The 10,390-nt window shown below is 40.2% G+C and overlaps 1 protein-coding gene across 1 annotated transcript in view; it reads right to left on the minus strand.

The window, feature by feature from the left end:
• DCN (decorin) overlaps window positions 1-662 on the minus strand; it is a 189,491-nt gene extending 188,829 nt beyond the window's left edge. Inside the window, exon 1 of the mRNA XM_069629267.1 lies at window positions 150-662. The gene's annotated coding sequence lies outside the window, so the exon portion shown is untranslated. The remainder of the gene's footprint in view (window positions 1-149) is intronic.
• Window positions 663-10,390: the final 9,728 nt, after the last annotated feature.

Here is a 10,390-nt window from a genome sequence, read left to right on the forward strand (position 1 = left end):
TTGTGTGCAATACTAACGTGACAGAAGTCTACAGAAACATTGCACTTTCCAGTCCTTTTTCATCCAATAAATAAAAGCATTTTTTGCAACACTGAGTGAAGTTTTATTACCGAAAATGCACACAAAAGGAGAGTTAATTGAAACCGTACCTTTTATTCCAGTGACTTTCCGGAGGACCTCTCAAAGCCGAGATGTAATTTAACTAAATTTTCAGCCCAGACAAAAGAGTTGCAGGTGTGGAAAGGAGGGAGGGGGGAAGGTTGCTGCTCAGTGACTGTCACTTGAAAACCCTCCTGCTTCCATTCCGGTTACAAAGTAAGGTTTCTCGCAATGAACACAATCCAGGCTGACACCCACATTAGATCATATGGTAATGATATGTCTCTTGTATGCAAGCCAGGATGTTTATCGGGCTTTTTCTCCGCTTTATTTCTTTTTCATCTGTTCAGGATCTTAACGACTTGTACAGCACAGCAGAATCATTTAACCTATATTTCATCTGATCTGAACCATTCAAGCTGTCGGACCCACCCACGTATTCAGCCTCGCTTTTTACTGTGCTTTTCAAAATCTTTCATCGGTGCACTCCCGATGACACTGCTAGTATATGTTAACAGCGGCAAATGCGCACACGGCTGTTTCTCTTAATGCAACGTACACGTGTACTGAATGTGCATCTTTATGTGCAGTTTTTTTTCTTTACATAAATAAAAGGCAGCTAATCAGCCATGCGTTATTACTGTTTGGGAAATGAGGTGACCTAATGCATAAATGAAACATCGCACAGTGCAGGGTCTGATGTATAGGATTTAAATGTCTCTCCCAGGTATGTAGTGTCTACGTGATTAACGAGTGCAAAGTAACAGCCTTGGTTTTTTGGGGGTCATAGGCGGGCCAGGGGTTGAGAGCACTTTTACAGAGGACTGCAACAGTTCAGAACGTTGTAATTCACCTCCTAAAATATAGGTGAATTTATTCCAGAGTAAAAATGGAGCAGAACTCAAACAGTGTTGAGGTCATGTCCCCCTACAGTGATGATGATCTTGAAATCTAGGAGCTAGTCCTTGCATACCATGTTCTTGCAGGACTGCTTTGGATGGTGGACCAGTGTAACGGCAACTCATCATTCATCATTTGCAAGGCTAGCAGGGATGTTTCTATCTGTCCCCTGAAACCCGCTGTGCATTTAATTCCCAGGGAGAACACCTATGTAGGGTGCCAATGACATAGCTCCAGCACACCCGTCTGCAATACCAACACAACTGCAGCTACAGATTGACACCAACAATCTCCTCAAAACCTACCAATTCGGATTCAGACACAGATGCAGCACGGAGACAGCAAGCATACATGTGGTTGATGACGCCCCCAACATCCTTGATGAAGGCCACCCTGCCTCCTGGTTCTACTTGAACTCTTGGCAGTTTTCGACACAGTAGACCACCAGGCACTTTCGCATACCCTACATCGGTGCATGGGGATAAGCAACATTGTCCTGCTGTGGTTGAAGTCCTTCCTCGCCAGCCGCAATCAGTTTGTTCAGATGGACTCCTCTAGATTGTCAATGTTACCCATCAGCTGTGGAGCCCCGCAGGGTGCCATCCTCTCCTCAGTGAGCTTCAATCTGTACATGGTGCCATTGAAAGAACTCCTAGCCACCACAACATCCACATCCACCAATACGCTGACGACACACTCTATGCCTCAACATAGACTCCATCAAGGACTAACATAGGCTCAAAACATGCCTCTCACACATCCAGTCTTGAATGTCAAATGCACACTTGAAGCTCAACCCCTCCAAGACCAAATTCCTACTCCTCACCAACACACTGAACACTCTGACATATAGACCTGGCTATCAACAATGACCTCTGAGGGGTTCACACCTGAGCTCACCTCCTGTGCCAAGTCTCTCTAGTTCCACATCGACAAACACCTCTCCTTCAAGACAAACATAGCTAAGAAAACTCAGACAGCTTTGTATCAGCTCTCACTCCTGCCAAAAGTTAAGCCCATACTCCCTACGGACAGCTTTAGATCCACTGTTCATGCACTGGTCCTATCCCACCGGGATGGGACAATGCACTTCTCAAAGTCCTCCCCTTGTCCTCCCTTGTGCCCCTGAGAAGTGTCCTACATGTGGTTGCACGCCTCATCAAGGGTCTACGCAGATACGACCACATCACCCTGGCCTCATCAATCTTCAATGGCTCCCACTGCAAGCACAAATCACCTTCAAGTCTTGCTGCATTATCTATAAGGCAGTCTCCCCCAAGTCAACCAGATATCTTGCAGAGAAACTCAACATCTCCGGTGGACAGCGCACCACCAGAAGCCAGGACACGTGCCGACATGAAATCCGCCACTGCAAAATGGAACGGACCAGAAAACGAGCCTTCTCTCCCTAAGCCTCAAGACTATGAAACCCCCCTCCCCGCTGGCATCAGACTCACCCACACGCTCCTACAATTAAGAAAATAACTCAATACTCACCTCTTCAAGGAGTCTCTCCACCTCAACACCTAGGCCATAACATTGCCCCTCACGCCACTTGACTCTCTAGATGCTGCCGGACACTCTCCTTCCCGCCACCCGGTAAGCTGTACCCCTCCTCTGTGTTCATCTGAATCCTACCCCCCGCTGTATATCTGTTCTGTTGTTACCTCTGAAAAGTACTCCGTTATGCATCTGTAATGTTGTACACCTCTGTAAAGCACTCTGTTATTTATCTGTATTGGTGTATACCTCTGTAAAGTGCTCAATTGCTTCTCAAAGCTAGGTCTGCACTCAATAAAAACCATAATAATAATAATATTAATCATAATAACACCAAGGGAAAACATTTGCCAATTAAGGGCAACATTCTTGCTGCCCCAACTTACAAAACAAACATGAGGTCCCTGACAATAACTCTGTGAAATGTGACACATTTGCAATATGTTGGCTACATTTAGAGAAGCGTTATAAAGTGTGGCAGTTTTACTTGTTGCAGATTGTGAAAAAGGAGTCACTATCCATCGGTGTGCTTCTGATCTTGTAGTCCAGACAAGTAGTCCAGTGTTGCCAGACAACCCCCACTCTGCCAAGACAGTTTACCTGGGATGTCCCCATCTCTTCTTCCATTCAGTATCACTATAACCCACTCCAATAAGTACTTTAGCCACTTTTCCCCTTTCCATTTCAAGCCTTCAATGCCATTTTACTGTCTAGGCAGACAGTACCAACATTTCCCACCATCCTATGCTCACCATACTTAGCATTCAGGTCTCCTCCCAAAATCATGCTATCTTCTCCTGGTGAATTAACTCAGTTAATGAGCACTGAATTGACATATTCAAAAATAAATTCGGTCTGCTCCCCCGTGGGTCATAGAAATGTATTAACAACACATGTTTTACAAGAGAGGACCCTTTCAAGATGACTTCCACAGCCGAGGGCATTTCTTTCTGGATTCATGGGGTGGAGAGCTCTAAACTCATGTTCGTGGCTTACTCCTACCAGCAGCCCACCAAAAGGACTCTCTGTGGGCCCTTTTTTGCCATGGCCTGAAGCAAATGATAACCATCAATAAAATATGAGTCCACTAGCCAAGTTTCTTGTAGCATAAATATTTCATTGTGTAAAAGAAAATCCAATGAGGGATCCTTATAAAGAAAATGAACATGACCTCTGGTATTCCACAAGGCCAATGAGAATTTTCATTTAGAAGGCCCCTCTGCACTCTCAAACATTCTTTTCAACCACTGCCACCCTTGCATATTGTCTATTTCACACACATTCAATACCCTCTAATTGTGCATGATTGGCTTTGCTGTGCACAGAATTTCTTTTTTTTTTGTTAGATAATTATTTCTTCCACATGTTGAAAATGTAATAGCCCACTGTACAACTGTGAAGCATTGTACACAAGTTGACAATTCCAGTTTCAAAATACACCTATAAAAACACAGGGTTTATTTTACCGCTAGCATCACAACACAATCGGCATTTCCCACAGAAAATGCTATCACTCTAGTTTACAACACATCTACATTTGTTGTGGCTATTGTCAGAAAAAAGGTGCATTTCACAGTGAAACATTTTACAGTATTCTATTTAACATCAGTTCCACTGTGATGTTCATCTAAGTGCACCCACTCCAGTGGGCCTACTGATAAAGGATTCTTAAGGACATATATCTAATTGCACTGGGGTGTTTATATTAATTTCCAGGCCTTTCCATTAAGGCTCAGAGCTGGTGTGGCATCTCACTGGTCCAGGCACCTTTCAACCATTCAGCCATGCCCACAGGTCTCTACTTAGGAATTTTTCTGAGGAAATTGAGCCCTATTTCATCAAAGTCTACTTCAGGCTTTCTATGCTCTGAACAAGCCATATGGAGTCCACCCATCATCTCAAGTATTATCCAACTTCAGCACAGGGTTCCCAGTCTGCAGACTTTCCAGAATCACAGAGCCTTCTATCCTTTCTATGGGTTTGAATGTATGTTTAATCTACATTTTCACACACAGTGTCATTTGACATTATAATTTTTGATTGACTGAGTTTTTGGTTCTCTTAAGAAGTTGAAACCACCAAACAAAAAACTCCCTTATTTGATAAGTAAAACATTATTTAGACATGTGATAAAGGGTGGTACTGTACAATATCAGACTCAAATCGATATGTCTACCATAATTCTGGTCCTGAATATGTCCCGTCATTAAAGTAGATATAAATCGTGACAGCAAGCCCACATCTTTAGATTAGTTATATGTTTCTGTAGTGTGTTAGACGACAACGTTCTAAAATATGAATAATTTACTAATAATGGATAAATATGACTATATCTTGTTTAGTCTCAATTTTTGGGGCATGCCCTCCTGGTTCTAAAACTATCTTATCTTCCCTGTAAACCAATACATTGAGAAGTTACACAGAAACATATAATCTGGATGATATAGCCATATTAAAGCAACCATGTGTTTCATGTCTTGTTAATTTTGTAAAGAGAGGTCTCTTTTGAACTTAAATATTCACTTGAACAGCTAGCTGGACCACTTAGGGTTGAAGTAATCCATTAGTTCAGCACAGATAGACTTTAAGGACAAGCTAAAAGCCTAAGGTTGAAAAGTAAGTGGATGTGGACTGTATGATCGGTGGTTGTTTTTCTTTTTGTTTATTAGTGTGATGGTTAAAAGTAAACCTTACAAAAAAAACAACACATAATTAAAACATTGTATAAGTAAGACATTATTGAAAATACATTATTAAAAACACCCAAAATCGATCAAAAATTCAAATGAAGTCAACTATATAAAAATGTTTTTAAATGGCAATATCAACATGAAGTCACATACAAAGACCCTAATCACGTTGGACCACTTGTAAGAAATGTTGTGTTGACACTCTCCTCTGATTAAATAATTAACTGCATGAACCTGAGATTTGGCAAAATAAAAAAACTTGATTGCCCGCTAAGATGCAACTCCAAAGTGTTCAATATCAAGTGATGCGTTATTTCATGCACATTTACCAACATATTTGCTTATTAGATAATGAGGACATGGACATTGTACACATGTATGAAAGGAAGTCTCAATTTGGTTGTGATCACAACAGAAATGGCAAAGAGAATCTACACAAGCAACCTCTGCTCTAACTCACATAAGTTCGTAAGTGGGCAATAGATTTAGCCTAAAGCCAAAAAAACGGGTTTCTCCAACTGGCATTCAGGAATTTAATTAGATATTGGGGCAGAGACCCCAACTCTTTGTCCTCTTTGGCACATCACAATAGGATGTATATTATAAAACTTACTTTAACATGATTATACACTCTTGCTCCCACAACCTCTTATTTAATAAATATTGGTTGCTGATGAAAATGGCAGAAAATACCCTTATTCCTGCCGAAGACACTCGTAGATATATTATCTTGACAGGTCAAAAAATGTAAAAATATATCTGTAACAATCACATTTTACAGCAGCGAAGTAGGTAGTAATTCAGCTAATATCTGATAACTGAAGGCAATATCTGATAACTGAAGCCTGTACTCAGTTGGGGAAGGTGAGCATACATATCAATGACAAGCCTTAGGGTATATTTCAAATCTGTCCTTCCTTTAGCTCCATGCACTTTCCTTCTGCACACTGCGCAAGCACATCACACTCTTAGTGCATTTCAAGGGCTCCACCTGCTCCGTTTGTTTCACCTGCTTTGTTTGCTCCACCGACTTCAGCAGTCATGAATACATTTCCAGGAAAACCCCAGCTGATCAAAACTGCTTACAAGTGCCGCAATTTGCTGCACTTTATATGAGCGGTTCCCACTATCATCACATTTGTAAGTGGCGCGTCTCCTCAACCCACTTCCACAGTCATTCACGTTTCCAGCAGAACTCCAGTCAAACAAATATTCTTACAACTGCAGCAGCTCATCCATTGTTATGAAAAAGAACAGACTCCCTCACATGACCATCCAGAAGTCATGAAGTAATCTGAACACCATAGAAAAAGTGTATTTACTCATATTAATTCTGAAGTCTCCAAGTTTTGAGCAAGTAACTCTGTTGGTATAGCCTGACTTAATGGGATTTTTTGATGAAAAATCCAATGTCTGGTGTTGCCACACATGTGACTCATGGCAAGCCATGGACCTCCCAAGATATTGGTCTTCAAATGCAAATGTGTAATTAAGTTACCTTACCATGAATTCAATGAATAACAAGCCCAGGCAAACCCTGTCCAAACACCAGACTGTTTGTGATACTAGGAAATTAAATATATGAATGATTTCTAACATTCAAAAATACACTAATTTATTCCTGGTGCTATAAATTTGCAGATACATTACAATAATTCCTGTAATGTCACATTTATAAAGAAACATGATACTGTGCATGTTGACCTATGGAAATAAACATTAGATGTTTTGCTTAATTGACACATCATTTTAAAAAGATGTCCATTTCTGTAATACAAGACAGGTTTCCAGAATGTTCATGGACGCATTTCTCACATGATTTGTAAAATCAAAACACCAATAAATTGGTGTATATTTTCTTGTGTCCATCACGTGTGGATGCCATGAGTGTGAAGGGAATGTTGTTGGTATGCTCTTCAATGTGGTGTGGCATATTATATAAGAAAGTGTCAGTACGCACTTCACAGACTCCACACCTTTTGTATGGAGTTGGGAAAAGCCCATTATACACAAAAACAGTAAGGCACCATTCTGGAACCCTGTATTTTGCTTCAGTATTTGACTTCTGTTTCTATTAAATTGACCCCTACATACACATGGTCTGATAATCTCACCAAAACCCACCAATTAGTAGAATGTATCATTGACATGCTACATGTGCACTTTTACATTTGTAAAAGATTCTTCTTGTCCGGTAGAAAGACAAGATACAATGTTGCAGCAGTAACCAATAGTTCAAAAGGCCTTAGAACTCCTGGAAAAAATGTCAATGCTTCTTCTTATAGTAAGGTGCACCCACCTTGCAGGTTCTTACCTTTTTGTTAACTTTGAAGTATGTAAATGTTCATTGTTTTTTTAAAAGATTTCCAATTTGGGCTTTTTCACGCTTGTATTTTGGTTTGAAAACACACATTTGAAACAACAGAGGCACTGGCCATTGTTTGAGCTTTGCAAAGGTACATTGTGCAGTGTGCGACCTCAGTTCTTCAACAGAATGCAACTACTGTATTTAAACCCAAAGGTAATGGCTCACCAGGTAGCCTTAGTGTCAAAATCATTTGCTGTATGTTGCATAACAAGGCAGAGATGTTCACTGTATCATCTCTACCCATCTTAATAACTTCATAGCCATTGGGCCACATTATAGGTTTACTGGTCCAGTAACAACGGTGCCGGTAAACTTGCCGGTACTGTTGTTTGTGGATCAGCAAACTACGAGTTCTGCGAGCGGGTGCCTTTCAGCCCACCAGGTCTGACCTGGCAGGCAGAATGGCACCCACACGTGGAGCACCGGCACCATTCATGATTGGTGGTGGTGCATCCAGCCTCCCCATTCCCATTGAGTCCCATGGGAGTAATATTTTCCGGCGCCCGGGAATGGGCAATTACCAGGTCCGCCGGGTGCCAGAAAATTCATGAGTCCGGCGGCAGCTGTGCCGGTATTTACTGGCATGGCTACTGCCAGGGTCATAATGACCCCCATTGTCACAATCCTGCAGTCACCATAGACAAATGGCATACCACCATGCCCTGATGAAAATAACATAACATTTTATGCAAAGATAATAGTTTTATAGTACTCTCCAATCCTGATATCTTTCAAGACCCAGATTCTTCAACTGGCTGTAACAATTGTATTGTAACGTAAAGGTAACATTCGACTGTGGAGAATGTGTATTGTGTTCCTTAGCGATTGTGAAAGAACAAGACACTGATGCTCACTTTCATTCCTATCCACTTAAATGCTCCCTGGAACCTTCATCACAAGTTAGACACAGTAACTATAGCTAAAGCCATACTCAAATGCCCTGGGGAAATCAATAAACCCTGTCTGCACATGTGATACTCTATTCTAAGCCATGTCTTTTGGATGACCTTGATTCTTTAACATAACCAAGCTATTTTGTTAAAACCCAGAAGCAGTGGCTAACTCGGGATTCACAGTATCATAATTCTTAGCAAACTAGACAACAAAGCCCTTATTTGGAACTACAAGGATGACATTGTCATTAATAAAAGAGGTGACACGTGCTTTAAAGGGAATATAAATAGCTTTTATAGCCTGGGAAGAAGAATTACCGAAATACCCGTTAAGATCTAAAACAAAATCTTCCCAAGACACTGTACATGTGCCTCATATAAGTATTTAACTGTAATTGTAAGGAAAATACAAAAGAGGCATAGCAACCACCACTGCAGTGGTAAGACAATTTCATCCCCAGAAAAAATGCAAAGTGTCTAGGTCTCAATTTGAAGAAAGTTTAAATTAAACAATAAGACTGGTTACATTATAAAAGGCAATACTCACAAAACCAGGAGAACATTTACAATACAATGTGAGGATCATTTGCGAGCAACTGTTGAAATGAATCAGAAATAGCAAATGACATGGTGGTAGTCAGCTGAAAGTTTGATATATATGACATTGTAAAAATAACAGGAATGACTTGTATTCATTTCTTTGCATCACTGATTACATAAATAAATAAAATAACTATTTATGACCACATTAAACATGTAACCAGTGTTGATTATTCCATTCATGTCATGTTATAAAATAATATTTGACATGTTGGCATCATTTCTTCCAAGTCTCTTTGATATCCCCAATGACTACTTGCTTGTGTTTTGTAAAGTCTGAACTGGTGGACTAACATGAGCTGTCTAGAACACAGTTGGCTATATATCACGTGGCCAAAAATCAGAGCAAAATATATTTCAGTTATTTTTTTTCCTAAAGAGGATAGCTGACCAACCACCAGTATTCCATTCTGTAAAATATTATCATCTAACTTGGCAAGGCTATGCTATGAATCCATAACTTACTGAAGATACTCGTTGGTGCAGAAAGATACATCTTCAGCTCATACACTGCTTCTGCCAAAGTGACTTTTATGTCAGTCCACACTGTGGGTCTTGTACTCCAATATGTGATTGCTCTTCATTGTCAACCTATCTGACAGATTAATAAATCCATTGAAAATGAAAATGAAAAGTCATGGTCCCCTTACGAAAGTGATTTTAGGAATATGGGCAAGGAAAATGAATTACATATGAGAACAATCTCATACTGATATCCTAGGGTATTTCAGAGGGCACAAACAGATACATGAGAAAACAGGATTGTCCTGTAAAGCCGCTGAATTTTTCAAAGCTTCTGTGAACAATTATTTGTGTCAAGTGTGCTATTTCAATCTTAACCTGAATTGGCCCAGGATTCCAATAACACAAAAAAAAATGTAAATGATCATTGTGCGCTTTAAGTAGACTTGTGCTGCTGTGGCCTGTTACAAGGACAAGGATAACCTTGTTTGCTACCCATCACTCAGTACAAAGGATGTTTAGCAGAAGTAGTCTCCAATAATCGGAAAGGTTCATCAACGATTCAGCCTTCTCCATACATGTTATATTGTCTGTAAGCATATTAATGCATAAAGTACAGCAGGTGAGACCAACAGATTGCCTATTGTTTAATAGTTACTTTACAATTAGGCTATCCAATGAGAGGAGTCAGGAACAATACAGATGAGAATATATTTTAGATCTAATTCATTGCTGTGCTTACAGATTATCCTGCTGAAATCTGGGTTTTAACTGAGCAATAATTGGAAATAGTAGCTATCACTGACCTTGGATTGCACTAATATAAGCCAACTATATTTGGTAAAGAGATTTTCAATTCCACAAATTAATTGAGGCCA

The sequence above is a fragment of the Ambystoma mexicanum genome, chromosome 12, assembly GCF_040938575.1.
Source record: "Ambystoma mexicanum isolate Mex_15411 chromosome 12, UKY_AmexF1_1, whole genome shotgun sequence".
Taxonomy (NCBI): Eukaryota; Metazoa; Chordata; class Amphibia; order Caudata; family Ambystomatidae; genus Ambystoma; species Ambystoma mexicanum.